The sequence below is a fragment of the Dermochelys coriacea genome, chromosome 18, assembly GCF_009764565.3.
Source record: "Dermochelys coriacea isolate rDerCor1 chromosome 18, rDerCor1.pri.v4, whole genome shotgun sequence".
In the NCBI taxonomy this organism is placed as follows: Eukaryota; Metazoa; Chordata; order Testudines; family Dermochelyidae; genus Dermochelys; species Dermochelys coriacea.
The window spans coordinates 22,445,927-22,462,311 of NC_050085.1; the positions used below are offsets into that span (position 1 = coordinate 22,445,927).

Genomic DNA, 16,385 nt, shown 5'->3' on the forward strand with positions numbered 1-16,385 from the left:
CTACTAAGCATGGTCCACTGAAGCACAGTTTATTTTTTTAAGTCTCGTTATTTTATTCTCCAACATTTAATGCTAAAGTTTTAATTGCACACTGCTGAAGCTGCTAAATGAACACTGAAATGTACTTAGGCCTTCTCTGAGGTTGGTTTGATACCTATAAAAGTTTATAATTAAAATTAGGGTTGAAGTGAGCTGTTGATTGGAGGTTTGAGCTCTTGCAAACTAGACCCTCCAAGTTCACTGCTTTTGTCCGTTTCGCCTGTGAAGAAAAGCAAGTCTAAACTGTTGCTGAAAACCATTGCTGAAAATGCAGACTATCATGAGAACCACCAAAGATGCTAAAACCATTGCAGCAATTTCAAATCTGAAAAGTGAACCGGCAAAGGTGTCACTGTCTTACAGATATGCTCCATATCTGTATTCCATTATACCTATTTACTTCAGAGAAGAAATAGTTTTACTGCTCTTTATTCCTGAAGGCATCACAGAGCCAATACAGCCCAGAGTGACTGAGCTGGATTCAATTATTTGTGCATCATCAACAGAATGGTTTACTTAAAATCCAGTTAGTTATGTGTGTGTTCAACCACGTTACCTTAAATATGTTTCATATCTATCACTAAAAATGTTGGGAAAAAAAATCTGCGTTCTTAAAATACAGGCTGAATTGGCAGAGATTGTCGTTAGAAAATAAAAATATTTTAACCTGTAGAATAGGTATGATTATTGAGACACACAAATAGAATCCCTTGATGATTTTATCAGAAAAGTAGCAGTGTTAGTCTGTATCCACAAAAACAACGAGGAGTCCAGTGGCAATTTAAAGACTAACAGATTTATTTGGGCATAAGCTTTCCTGGTAAAACCCCCACTTTTTCAGCTGCATTTATTATTTTAGTCATTTTTCAGAACAGAACTGCACTTTGAAGTAATGATAAAGTCTACTGCATTATATTTCCTTAGTTTTAACACTTATTCCTATGTCTTTTTACAATCCTAGTATTATGAGTTGAAATGGGAATATTGGTTAAACTCCAGGAGAGAACTTCAGATCCTCCACATCCTTCTCAGAAAACAGAGGACCCATCCTCTTTTCCCCTTTTTCTCCCCACGGTAGCCTTAGTCATTCCAGAGCCAAGAGGCGCATAGTCTCTTAGCAGAAATTGTGTAAATGGACCACATTTTGTATACAAACTTGTTGTGATGTTTTGGGTGCATCTGGGACGGAAGGACACTTTCTGTGAGCAGCCTCTGCTCCTTGACCTAGATATACTTTATTCATTCAAATCAGCATGACTTCTACCTGGAGTTCATACATTCCACACAGCATTACTCATGATTTGACTTTCATATCTGATGCCCAATTTGAGAGCAGTTCTGCAACCCTTGTATTTAAAGTTTTCCACAGACCTCATCTTTTCTGGAGTTGTTGCTAATTTATCTCCCAAGTGTCCTTTATGCTGGTAATATTTGAAGGAGAAGGAAAGGTTATTAATGTAGTAATTGTAGCTCTGAGTAGTTTGACAGCATAGATCCATACCCCCATGCGCTTTCCCCACTTTGGAGTCTATAGAGTAGGTTCTGATTCAATGGAAATGAAGTGAAGTGAGATTAGGGCTCATGCTTCTTGTATAACATGGAGTCCCTTTAAACATATGGAGTCATGAGAGAAATGCATACATGCTCAAACAACCCTGGTTTTCCTGCGGGTTCTTGATCCAAAGGGCATGCCCTTGTAGAAGTGCAAATCTGTTTTCTTTCTGCTTGGAAAAACTACAATTACTAGATAGGTAATTTTTTTTCTGTTAAGTATTTAAGATGCCCTCCTTTTCAGCATTTATTAAAACACATTTCCTATGTGAGCTGGGAATGCTTTTACTAACCTCCAAGCAAGTCTGAATGCTGGAAGAAGAATTGATATTCTTTAAGGTAAATATGGAGATTTCTCATCCAGAAAATGCTGCTGCTGCCACAGATGCTGCTGTAGTTTCTGACAGTGATGATAATGAGTGGTGTGTAATAGCAGTTCAAGATGAGAGACTACTACACCGTGAAAAGCAATCCTTTGAACATGAATTCTATGACATGATAGCAGCAGTAAATGTGTTCTGTTCTGTTGCCTCATTGGAGTTCCCACAGGTTGTTTCTTACCCCTTTGGATTCTCCTGAATAGATTTCACATTTTAGCGTTAAATTTTTTTGTACTTCCCCGCCTCTTATCCTCACATGATCGCTTTTCATAAACTTTAATTCCCAGTACTGGAATGGCTTTTGTGGATTTCAGTCATGTCCCCACCCATATCCAATTCAACAGGCAAGCTAGTGGGGCCTCTTGATTAGTATATCTTCCTTTCCTTTGTCCTATTTGTTGAAGATTTCCTCAATGAGGGAGGAGTACTTGGCTGTTCATTAAGATTATTCTGTTTTAAGAGATTGTCTGATATGATTGCTAAAATAGACCAGGGTTGAGTGAGAAGCAGGATTTTAATTGTCCATAAGAGTTCACTATCTGCTGTCTCACTTCAGTGCTATTATTCTGTCTTGAATTTAATATTTCTTTTTGGGCTATTGTATTTACATGAAAAGCCCAATAAGCATAACTTTAACAAAGAGAGCTTACTTGTAGGGCAGGTTTCCTTATTTTCTTTCAATTCTAATTAACATATGTGGGGATGTATATGAATGACAAATGGAAAATTCAATCAGAAATTAAAATTATGCTTATTTTACTGCTGTTATAAATTTTTGAACTTTATGAAGGAAGGTTTTGACAGTATCTTTATGATAAAATGAAAACGCTTACCAACACCAGAGAGAGGTAATTTTTAATTCCATTTTCACACTTGAATTGAACTTGTCATATGTATAATCTGAGATCCTCATGTGACAATTTATTTTTGATTGATTATATCTGCTAAAATCAATCTTGTGCATCTTATTTTTGATTTTTTTTAGCAGATACAATCAATCTTGTACATCTTCAGAATTCCTGTTTGTTGAGAATGCAAAGTAAACGTGTAGCACTTTTTGTTGGGGCTGTCCTTCCATTTGGGGACTAAGTGGGGAGAACAAGTGGCTTAAATTAAATTGTTTAATTTCAAGGGACCTGAGTATAAACCTTCTTTAAATCACATATAAACAGCCACAAAGTAGTCTCATCTAGTTCCTACTACACATCTTTACACCTAGATTGGCAGAAGTTATAGTGATGAGGGTTATAGAAGTACCTAAAGAGGCAATATTGTCTGTTAATCAAAGAGAACCTGGAAGAATGACTGACTGTGGCAGGTCAGTAGTAAGATGCACTGGCATAGTTGTGTGAGTGCAGCAGGTGAGTTGCTGCCCATATTAACCCTGATTTTATCAGTGTTTTCCCTCTGTCTTTGAAGTACCTATCATAGCTTCCAAAGCCATAGATAATTTCCCAGGTTAGAACAATGTAGGCTGACACATTGTCAATTAGTTAACGCGTTCAAAGGATTCCCTCCTCTTACTAAAACAGAATCCCAAACCTCCTTGTGCTACACCTTCAGTCATGCTGCAAAGACACTACAAAGCTCAAAAAGTGAATTTTGTCTGACCAATGTACTGGAGGTGAATTTCAGAGTAGATAGTCCTCTACGGAGAAGACCATGCTTCAGGTGTACGAATCTAGGAAGTATTTTTGAAATGCTGTAACCTATGTCAGTTGCATTGATGGACCACAAGGAGAAAGCCTGTCTTAAGATAGCAAGGACCCAGACTGTAATGGACTTTTAGATCAAAACCAGCACCTTAAATGCACCTGAAAACAAATAGAAACCAGTGTAGTCTTCAAGGCACAAATTAATATTCCTTCTGCAAGAGACTGCTAAATAAGAGTGCAGCAGCATTGGCATTAGTTGAAGTAAAACCATGGATTAGGACCTCTTGGAATCCAACTATGAATATTACTGATGCTATACTTTACTGATTTGTCCTTTTTCCTTTTTTTAAACACAGTTTGGCCCCTGAAGACACTAATGCCAAGAAGCATTAGATACTGTATTTATTATGATTAAGCTCTTAAGGAGTTGTCTTGTATTAAAAATATAAAATATGCACACCTATAGAACTCAAAATTTTATCTGCATTAACAGCAAAATGAAAACTTAAAAGTTTTAGTCTAATTTCATTTCTGTAACACATGAAAATACAATAAGAAAATGATTTTGGAACTTTTTTTTTTAGTTTCTGCTAAGTGTTTTAGTGTACCATCTGTACAAAATCCTCAAGTATTTGAAAGTTAGTGGGCATTTTGCATTGGGATCATAGAATTGCTCAGTTTTTCAAATTTTAGTTCATTGCCTTTACTTTGAATTTATTACCAGTTTCTTCTTTACATTTGGTTTTATTGTTTAGTCTTGTCTCAGTATTAACGGTTAAATTGTGAAAGGGTAGGAGAAGCAGATGTGTAATACTTGACATTTCTTTTAATTTTTTTTAAAAACTGACTTGTCCCCCTTTTTAATAAAGTCACATAAATGAACTTAACCTCTTTGCTGGTGGAAGTTGGAAAGAAACACTTCAAATGGTGTGATGACAGGGAACTTAAAGTATTACACATAAGGCTCTACCATTTGAACTAAAGTAGAAGCTTTTTTAGCTAGCAGTAGTAGGCTGTTATCCTCTAATGAACCAGCCACTATAGGGGAATTTGATAGATTCTCCTGTTGTATTCCATACTCCTGTTAGAAAAAGCCTGTCTTAAGCGTTTGAGGTATAAAGGAACCATGTTGGGCTCTTACAGTCTCCTGCCTAGTTCTTTTGTGAGTTTTAAACCCAGAACCAAGACCTTCAGTGTGGCATAGACCTCTACCACTTGAGTTAAAGGAGTAATTCTGTTAAATGGTAACAGTAGTAAATCTGGTACTTCTCTGCTGTCTCAATCTAAAGAAGATATTCATACTGAAGAAAATATTCTCTCTGCACCTATAGAAGAGGTTTCTGCTATCAAAAGTTGGTTTAGCACTTCAGCTGGTTCTTAGGTGACTTCTATCAGTTCAATGGTTTGACTATCTTTAAAACTTATCAGTAAACATGTACTACTTAATATTTTTGTACTTAATTTAAATGTTTTAATATAAGAAATTTAGGCCTTAACTAGGGTGACCAGACAGGAAGTGTGAAAAATCTGGACAGGGAGTGGGGAGTAATAGGAGCCAATAAAAACAAAGCCCCAAATATCGGGACTGTCCATATAAAATCGGGACATCTGGTCACCCTAGCCTTAACATATGTTGTCATAATTTCACATTTAATTTTAGATAGGATTTTAAAAAAAACACATTTTTAATAAAAATCTAATTTTTTTTTTTTAAACAAAAGCATTGTTTATCTCTCCTCCATTATCAGGAAGAGCGAAGTAATAAAATCTAACAATTGATTTGACGATAGTCAGTTTTACAGCAAAGCTGGAACCCCATCCTCCCTGTTTTGAGCAGAAGCTTTTTCTGGATCCTGTAAGATAGAACCTTATTTAATATCAGTCAAGCCACTGTTTGTATATATATAAAAAAATCATATAAAATACTTTCACCAAAATTAGTTCTCAAATTCACATGTTTAATTAATAATTTCTTTTAATTAAACACTACCAGGGAAAGAATTTCAGCTAAGAGTCAGTCCTCTCCCACATTTACACACAAATCTATCAAAGTATTTATGCTTAAAGTTTTAAAGTCACTTTCCAATTTCTTGAAAATCATTATTAGAAATCACCACAAGCAACATTATCCTTAATGTTTAAATTTACCATATTCTCCCCTTATTTTAACCAAATATCAGAAGCTTCCAAATTCCTCAGTAATGACTTTTTCAATTATTCCGTCTTTCTGCACTTGAGATGCTGACAATTTTGGGTAATATCAGAGGTCATATATTGTTTAAACAGTCTTAGGTTGCAGTTGTGATGAAAAGTGCAGAGGTCAAATTCTGCCTCTGATCATTGGATAAATTAAGTTTAGGCTGAATTCTCTTTCCTGGTTGATCTCTGCTTACTAAAAAGTGGAGGCGGATGTCTCTTGTGCCTGCTCTCCTCTGTCTCCTCCCTCTCCATGTGGGCACCAAATCTCCTTGGGGAGGGTGCTGGTAAGGCAAGTAATTCGCAGATGTTACTGGCATGATCTGGGCCTTTGTGACAAAACAATTACAATTGACAGGAAGGGAAGTGCTTTTGAGTTTCAGTAACTACAAAGTACAGTATGTTCATTGTCTTTTGAGAATAGTCTGGATTGGAATTCTAGTCCTGGGTTAATAGATTGATGACCCTGCACAATGATATAAGGTACATGACAAATTGACTGTATGGAAGGCAAAAAGTTGAAATTGTAAGATTGTTTAGGAACACCTGGGTGGAAGCTGGCAAAATACCCTACAGGTTCTATCATTCTTCCTGTTTATGATCAATTGTACCACCCCTGATAAATTCAGGCAAGAGAGTTTCGGTCTCAGTTTGTCACCAGCAGTCCTCTGTACCCTCCTTATATCTGCTCACAACTCATCATCTTCGTTTTTATATATTTACAATAAACACACTAAAGTTGTAAATCCATTCAGCTGTGAGTAAAAACCATACAGAAATGTTTTAGGAAGCAAAATGAAATGAAGTGTTTCACCTGAGTTGAAGGGAGAAAAAGTAAACCTTCTTTAATTCTTCTACTTAATTGATAGAATTGGTAGAAACAAGGTTATTACTTTACTATAACTAAAGTATACTGACAGGTTTCAGAGTAGCAGCCATGTTTGTCTGTATTCGCAAAATACACAAATAAATTTGTTAGTCTCTAAGGTACCACAAATACTCCTTTTCTTATAACTAAAATAGATGGCTTTTGTGTACAGCATAAGCCAGATACGCCCGCTCTAAATGCTCATCTCTCTGGGACAGAACCCATTAAATTCTGTTAGTGAGTGTTATTTCTCAGGGCACTGGGTCCAACAGATGGATTCTATCTGATTCTTTCTCCAAACAAAGCGTAATATGTTAGGCTCAAGTAGGACATCTTTTACTCAGCACTTCACATTTCTGGTGGTGATCAGTTTTTTGCTCATTAAAAAAATCAAAGGATTAAAACCAAAATAGAGGTTAATCTGGAAGACTGCTCAAACATAAATGTAAAGATTGAAACTAATTTTTTGTTCTGCCCCAAAGGATACATGTTCTGGCTATTTCATTGAATAGCCATTAGATAAACTGACAGACCTTCATGATTATTCTGTCTTGTTTTTTAATCTAGTAGTCATTAAATAACACATTGCTCTGAAACTTGGCAACTAAAATCCTTGTACATCCCAGTAATTCCCAGGGAGAATTCACCAATGGTCTTGTTAGTATGGGTACACATGCGTTTCTTTACGTGATTTTCTGATATCACATTTTTGGATAAAAGTCTACCTCCAGCAGATAAGAAGGTTTACATTATATTGTGGTGGGGTGGGAGGTTGTTGTCACTCACTTTTAAACTGTACAACTTGAGCCTTTTGATGGGACAAATAACCATGAGATTTAGTTAATAATGTGAAAGGATGGTGATAAATATTGATGTGTGAGCTTTGTCTTATTAAAGGAATTGTATAACGAAAATCAAACATTTCACCTACATTTATGAATTTTAAGTTAATTACAGCCTGTTATAGATTAATGGGTTTGGATTATGATTATGTAAAATTGGAAGCTGCATCTATTCCATGGTGAATTTCTGCTCAGCAATAACCAGTTACCTTTTGGTAGCACAACACCATGTGTATGGACATTAATAATTTAAACTCTTTCTCTGTACAGAAAAACTTTCACTTTGCCTGGGTGATATAGAACCTTTACTTGTGATATACAACTCCCCTCTATCCTCTTACATGAAATAAAATTGAAAAAGCATCTAAAACTAACAAGCAAAACACTAAGTAGAAACAGTATAAAATATTTTACCAGTAAATCTGGGGAAAGAGCTGTCTCTTAAAGAAAGCCTATTAGACTTGGCAGGAAAAAGGCTTTGGAAGGAGTTCTTTGGAAAATATTATAATTAAAAGATTTGTTCAAGTGTGTGTTTTCCCCTTTTTAGGAGTTTAAAGAAATCCCTCCCTCCATAAACTGATTACCTCTCAACATCAGAACTCCTTGGCATTAAATACCAGTTAAGCTGCCACTGTGCTGATTTGAATGTTCCTTTGTATTAAATGTAAAACAGGTTTTTCATCGTATGATTTAGATGTTTTAATAGAAAGTAAATGTTTAACTTACTTTGGCTGCAGCTGAACCTTTATTTAACCCACAAGAACATTTACAATAAAGTGAAAACATGCCTTTATTTAAATAAAGCTTTATCGATGGGTTAGCTATATACATTCAAAAATGGGAATACTTTTTAAATAGAAATGACAGTTCACATTTACAGGTATAACTTGTATAATATTTTAAGCAGTGATCAAGCTCAGATTGCAATATAAAGCCTGGCGAAAGGTGAAACTGAAATACTGCAATGGGTAAAAACATAGTGCTTTTAGGTGCCATATGGATAGGTAAATCTGTTCTCTTCCCCCCTCACCCTCCAAAGTGCCTCTGGATTTTAAATGAGGAGTCATGGTCGGTGTCTCTGTTAGCTTCTGAATACCATACTGGGACGCTCGTTTAGTTCTGTCTTCAGGGGAAGAATGCCACCTTCTGAAGTGAAGCATGGGTGCATCTTCCTGAAGCATCCAGGTTTTCCTGGCAGGGGCTCTCATCAAGTGGTAGAACAGGCTTGACCTTATTTAGCTTGTGAGATCTTGATGCGAAATCACAGCTCAAGGTAATACAATTGCAGAGGATCAGGCTTATAGGGCAAAATTTCTCTATTGTCCAAAGCTATTTTTCTCCTTTAATTAAAAAAAAATAGCGGGTGGGAAGAACTATCAGTGGTCTGTGAAATAATACGGTAGAGGAATTCTGCTTATTCACTTCACTGTACTGTCTTTGCAGTTGCGCTGGGAATTAAGGAAGCTAGATTTTCTTTTCCTGCTAACATGGCAAAGTTTTATATACATTACCTAAGGTACAACATTCTCTGTTTCTCTGTACAAGTAGATCCATCAGGTTGCTTAGGCTCCAGCAAATTTTTGCTCCTAGAAGGCAGTTTTGCCCTAGAGACGCAATGGATAAGAAGATTGATGGGGCACTCAAAAATGTTTTTGATTACTCTGCTGCTTAGCTGGCCATGCATTCATTATATGCAGCTCATGCCTTAACAGCATGGAGTGCAGAGTTACAGGAGGAGCCCTCCATCTTTGTTTTAATTCCAGAATATTCAGAAAAGTTTTATCTGAGGGTACTATCATTTGCAGTTTATGTATTTCCACCATCAGAAGACAGACTATTATGCCTATTAGCGTCTTAAGAAGTCAGTAGATCATAGGCCTCTGGAATTCTCTTCTGAAGATGGCTAGAATGGCCATGTGTTGCAGTGCTTTCAGATTAACATGTAAAATTCATATCTTCAGTTTGCTTTTCCACAGCCACAACAAAAATTACAATGAAGGAGGAGAAAGAGAGAGACAAGGGAATTATCATATAAGAAAATAAATCTATCTGATTGTCTCAGGATAGGAGAGAGGAAATTGAATCGCGTGGTTTTATTATGGGATTGGCGGTGAGGTGGGGTTTCAGCTACTGTGATGATCAGCAGTATAGAGACAGAGTCATAGGCCTGGGGAAATACATCTAAACAAATTAGGGACTGTGGAAAGACTCCATGCAGTTCTGACATGGGTTACACACCCTGCTGAAGTTCATTGCCGCTGAAGTCGGTAAAAAGGGAAGGCAAATGATCATTTGTTTACAGGCAGTGAGTCAAGTTATTTCATGCCAGAGGTCTACATAACAGATCATTGTATAACAGCCAGCAAGTTCTGCTGTGTGTGTGGCATGTATATGTTCTAATGTGAATGTCTCTGGAAAATGAGTGACCACAGGGCATGATCTTGGCACACACCGTATCATAGGCCTCAGACCGCTGCAGTGGTGCTAAAGCACAGGTTGAAAAGTGCATTTCCGCTATTGAGTATAATATTACTTGACACACTTTTATTGCTCCATATCCTCACAGCCCCTGTGAGATCGTCAGGGAGTGTTCAGAGGGTGTGTCGTGGAACCCATTTACAATTAATGTGTGTGAGATTGGGTGAGTAAATTGAATTTTGGGAAAGTTGATAAGAGGGCCAGGCTTCAGAAATGTGACGCTCCCTTATGCTTATGAAAAGGGAGGTATATTTAGTATTCCACTGAGCCACATAACAACTTGCACTGGCTGTAGTGTAGTTAACTGGAAACATAAACCACTACTTAGAAGAGATTAAGTGGCACAAATTACAAACTTTACAAATCGTTAACTGATTTATAAATTATTGACACTTAGGTATAGGCGAGGCTGCACTTTTCCATTCTTTGTCGTCCCCTTGCATACAAACAGGAATAATGAGATTCTAGCCACCAAAGTATTTGGATCATTCATGTCTGAATCATTTCTGTTCTCTGGCTGCATTGATTTTTCAGTTTTGGATTCGTACTGTTTATCTTCCTTTAAAGTCTGTAGGATTAAACTCTCTAACATTCTTGCTTCAGACTGCTGAATATTACTACCTTATTTCTAAAAACGTCTGGCTCACAGTGATTGTGGAATCTGATTTTTTGGGGGAGGAAAGGGTAATCACATGGCAACTAAGCAAAAGGTCCAGGTAAGTCTTTATGTAAGAACATGGAGAGTGGATATACCTTACCTGGAAAGAATGCCAAATGCTGTGTTGTGCAATGTCTTCATTATCTTTTTTTCATTGTTATCAGCAAGCCATTTCTCCTTTCTCTACATGCCAGTGACTTTGAGGAATTGGGGGATAGCCCTATTAATGTTGTTTAAATAAAGCATTTGCTGAAATTTTCATGACTAGTGCCTACAGTTTTAGTCACAGCTCCTTGCAAAGGTTTGCATTTAGAGATTATATGAATGCTATAATTAAAACCTTTTGTAGCCTGGAAGATAAGGTTTGAAGCACTAGTCCCTTTTCCAATAAAGAACTGCTTTTGTTTGTAAATTAAGATTGCTGCCCATTTCCTTCTCTAAAGAACTTGTAAAGTGTTGTATTTCAGCCCCGTGGAATGGATGGAGGGTTCCCTTTTGAATTTATCAGCTGCGTTTGTTTCTTGAGATCTGTGAACACTTAACTTCTTCTCCATTTAAAAAAAGCAATGCTACCATATTCTGGTTATAGAGCTATGAGAGTAGAACTGCTTTTATCAATCTGTATTGATTTTAGTTGGAGGTGACAGCAAAAGTGGATTGCTCAGCGTAACCCTCTGCTCTTTTATTGGAAGGTCCCAAATCCATGAAAACGTCTTGATCGCTAGAGCAAGAAGGTGGCTGGTGGAATGAATTTGATTGTAGGAGCAGCAAGAGTTGCTGGTGTGCCAGTGAACCGACCAGGGATATTTTGTCATTTAGGGCAACCCAGGAAAGTGGGGCACCTTACAACCACCTGCCCTTAGTGTGAGGAAGTCTTGTGTGTGCCTGCCAGTGATCAGCTTCCCGACACCACCAACCACAAGCAGTGCAAGCACTTACCCCATGCAGGCTCCATTGTCCCGCCACAGGTTAGTGATAGGCGCACACACCAACCCCAATGTCTAATCTGAGTTCTGAGCTTTTTTTTTTTTTTTTCAAAGATTTTGTCCATTTTTCATTGGTGTGTAAGCCCCATGCCCTCTTCCATCACTGAATAAATCATTTTCTTTGCAGTAACATTTAATGTAATCCTAGCTCTGCCTTACTGGACACACACACAGAGAAGCTTTCACAGGGTGTTAACTTACATTTATGTAGAACTTTTTATCAAACTATTTCTAACTGCTTTACAAAGAGGTGGGGTAAATCCTCATGTTACAGATGGGGGAGACATGCAAACCCACCCAGTGAGTCAGTTTTAAAGTTTTGACTAAACCCCATAGATCCACTGCTATAGCCACTAGACCTGTTGCTTTCCTTGTGTAAACAAATGGACCGGACGTTTTGCTTCCTGTTTGAGGCAGTGAAGCTGTTCTGAGATTAGGAATCTAAACCTGCCTGTGAAACTTCAGAAATATTGGATCAGATCTTCAGTTTGTGTAGACTGCCATAAGTCTACTGTCTCCTAATTTACTTCTAATGTACTAATTTACACTGTCTAAGAGTATGGCCCATTGTAATTCTGCAGGAAGCAAATATTAAGAAAACTAGCATGCTGGGTTATAAATTACAGAAGAGGAAGTCCAGGGCAAGTATAAATAGAAACTTTTTCAAGCTGGGAAGAGATTGCTTGTGTCAATTGCACATCATGAGTGCTAATACTATAGCTTTTTGTTGTTTATATGAACTGTCTAGATGATCAGATTGAAGTCAAGATTTGAAGCTTGGAAGCACAAGGAGAACTGCAATAGTCTTCTGAAGCATTTACGGTGTGTTCTCAATTAAGATGTGCTCCTGGGAGAGGGACATGCCTTTTAGAGCAGCTGAATGAACAGTATGTACAAGTAATCAATGAGGAAGAAACAAAACAAAGGGGGAATGTGACTGGGAAAAGGCTCTGGGCCTTGTGAGGAAGAGCTCCTAAACTGTGGCCTTACTTTTAAAGGGACTAGGAGAAACCTTAGCTGTGTGCAGGTGCAGAAAGTTACTTTGCTGATTCACCCAGGCTGTCATGCCAGGTGGGTCTTGTTAAATCCTGCTCAGTGTAGGTAACAGGCAGAGAGACCCAGTGAAGGGAAAGCAAGAGGCAAGGATAGAAAGTCCTAATAGCAAGATAAGCCCTTGCAACAGCTTGCTCAGAAGAAAGCTAGGGGCAAGTTTCTGTTGATTTGTTTTGAAGTGCAGTCCTGCTTTCAAACTGTTGTTTAAGACACCGAGGAAGCTAAATAGACAAATACTGGAAAGCAGGTATTCTCCATAGTAACCTACTCTGTATGTGCTGCTGTGTTATAGGGTATGAAACCTGTCTGCTTGAAGGGAATAAGTACTAGCTACAAAGTGTTGCAAGGTGCTAACAGGGAGAGTGATTCTAGTGAAAATGAAAATCTTTTCTGTCTTCCTGGTATACTGCAGTGAAAATAAAGGACATGACATCCCATAGCTAGGGGAATACAAGAGACCATGAGTCAAAAGAAGGAGTGGCTATATGGGTATCAGATTAGAATCCACTTTTGCTCATTGTGCAGCTGAAATTGTACTTTGGGGGTTGGGGTAGGAGATTAAAGTAAAATGGAATTAAAATTATTCCAGATTTCAATGTATTTCAAAGTTAAAAATGACAACGCTGAAAAGACACCATTTTGTGGTGACCTGAACAGGGTTCTTCAAAGTGGGAAGAGAATTGTTAAAACTGATCCAGGCTGTTTTTAAAAAAGCAGAGAGGATTTGTCATCTGCACTAGATATTGAAATTATGTTTCTGGTCTTTGCCATACAAATACATGTAAACAGAAATACTTCTCCCTGAGAAATAGTTTCATAGGAATTGCTAAAAGCATTTATCAGGAACAAGTTCAAAAGAACTTTTATTTTTAAGCACTAATGCATTGGAAAGTTATCTGGATCTCTCTAAGTTTTTCTTTTTTACTTTAACTTCAAAACTGGCAATTCAGATCTGGGCTTTAATATGAAAAAATAAACTTGAGATATGCATTTGTCAACTTCATCCTGTTTAATAGCTTTTATGTACAACCTACAGTTTCTATGTCCAGTCAGAATGACTGCAAATCAGAAAGTGTTATTTTGATTGAAAATGGTAGCACAATTGTGTGGGTACATACAGTTTAACTGTTTACAGAAATTTAAAATAACTAAGTAAAATCCTTGTCGTAAACCACTGGGAATTGTGCAACCCACAGTTAATTTTAAGTGGTGCTTCATGATTCTAGAATGATGTTGAATACATTGTGGAAACACTGACACCTAAACTGAGTCCCACAGGACACAAATATACTTTGTAAAGGAGTGGCCTTCAAAACCACAAAAGCTAAATGCTTTAAATACAATGACCTGGGAGAAAATACCTATTTTTATTTTGTGTGTGTGTGTGTGTGTGTGTGTGTGTGTGTGTGTACAAGTGTACAAAGCTTTTCTCATTAGTACAGAACCGTGCTACAGGTCATTTGTTTAAGGCTCAAATACAGTAATTGTAATCCTTGGTTTTAATGTATGCATTAGCTTTCAAACATTTAAAACTATTATATTAATGCAGGTGATCATATCTGTATAGATTATGATGCTGTGTACAGGCTTGTACTGTAAATTGTTGAGATCTAATTATGTAAGGGCTTGTGTGCTATAAATAGCTCATTAGTCTGGCAAGTTGCATTCACCACATAGGCACTCTGCCTGTTTTTGTGCGATCTGTAGTAGAAGTCTAGAGGATGGGTTTGTGAGTGTTTTTTTCCGGACAGATTAGCACTTGCTACATTTTGTCCCAATCTAAACTGCACTTGGAACTAAGGCCGTGATCCTGCAAATACTTAACGCATTTGCTTACCTTTTGATTAGGTGAGTAATGCACACGTTTGCATGACTGCAGACTAGGTATCTCCTTTTTTCACTCTGGTCTCTATCTTCTACCATGTCAACCTGTATAAATCGAGTGACATCCCAATCCCAGTGAGCCAGGCCCTGTGCCCCTTTCTCATTCAAATCACTTCTGAAAGCCCACTGTTTCTGTGAGCCTCTCTCATGCGAACTCCCATCATCCATCAAATGCTGCCTTTTCCATTCTTGCAACAGATAAGAGAGAGCATAAGGAGGCTACTCGCATGCAGAAAGTTAATGTAATCAGGGCCTAAATTACACTTTCTTTTGGTGCATTCTGTTTTATCTGTGCTCATCTTTTATGCTCTGTCTACACTAGAAGATTTTGTCTCTCTTTAATAGGTGTGACAGTATAGCATGGATGAAGTGTAGTGAAGGCAGGATGCTGGCCTTTTTAATTCTTTATTACATAGCCTGCTTCTAATTGCAATGTAAAACGTTCCATATTTCTCATTGATGTGTCCCCTAATGCACAAGAAGCTGAAATATCATGAAATTACAGGGCATCAGTGGATTGATGGCTTTTTTCTCCTCTGCTTTACAAAACAAATACCAGAATATATTTTATTAAATGCACATCAAATTTAATGCATAATGCGAAGAAAGCCAAAAAGATAAATTGTTTTATGATACATTGTTGCTTTCCTCTGACTTAAATGTATATTATGACCATGTGCCTCTTAATTAAAAACATGTCTTTGAGCTAAAACTTTTTCTAGCAGAATCAAACATCTGAAACCAGCATTGGAGCCCAGGGCTTCTCTAGTGTAGTTAACTGTGGAGTGTGAATGTTTTAGTATTACATTTTGCTTTTTACAAATGGACTCCAGATAGGAACTGTTCTCTCTTATGGCTTTGTTTTTAGCAATGCAGTTTAGAAAGAATCCCGTGAAACTGCCTCTGCTAATCATGTCTCAAAAACCTGAATGGATTGAAAATGTGACAGTGCCTCCTCTCTGTGTATAAACAAATGAGTTCATATTTGGTTGTGTTCTGCTAAGGTCAAGAAGAGGGAAAAATTGCTCTCTCATGGGTGACATGACACCTGTACCCTCTGGCCTAATATAACATTCTCAGACTCCCTGAGGTAATGCACATGCTAATATCCTCACACCTCAACCTTCCCTTTAATTTGTCCTCTTTTTAGGAGGTAGAAGAGCCTTCCTTTTTTTCCCTCAAGGACCATGCCAAAAACTGCCTAGAACAGTAAAATTTCTTTCTTGCTCTAACATGCTTGCATTTAAATCAGAAAGGCTAAGGTACAAAATGATTTACACCTAGCAAGGGACATAAAGACAATAAGAAGAGGTTCTTTAAATACATAAGGAGCAAAAGAAAGATGAAGGAAAGCATAGGCGCTCTACTAAATGGGGAAGGAGAGCTAATAATTGATGGTATCAAGAAAGTTGAGGGGTTTAAAGCCTATTTTGCATCAGTCTCCACTAAAAAGCTTAATGGTGACCAGATACTCAACACAATATTAAAGAGGGGGGAAGGAATAGAAGCCAAAATAGGGAAAGAAGAGGTTAAAGAGCATTTTGATACGTTAGATGTATTCAACTCAGCAGGCTCTGATGAAAGTCATCCTAGGATACTTAAGGAACTAGCTGAAGCAATCTCAGAAATGTTAGCACTTATCTTTGAGAACTCATGGAGGAGTGGTGAGGTCACAGAGGACTGGAGAAGGGCAACTGTAGCACCTGTCTTTTAATAATAAAAAAAAAAAAAAGGGAACAAAGAGGACCCAGGGAATTACAGACCAGCGAGCCTTACTTTGATACCTAGAAAGATA

At 37.4% G+C, this 16,385-nt stretch overlaps 1 protein-coding gene across 15 annotated transcripts in view; it reads left to right on the plus strand.

Annotated features, from left to right (window-relative positions):
* The window catches only part of CAMTA1 (calmodulin binding transcription activator 1), a 927,426-nt gene that overhangs the window by 66,628 nt on the left and 844,413 nt on the right, over window positions 1–16,385 (plus strand). The gene's annotated exons all lie outside the window — the stretch shown is intronic.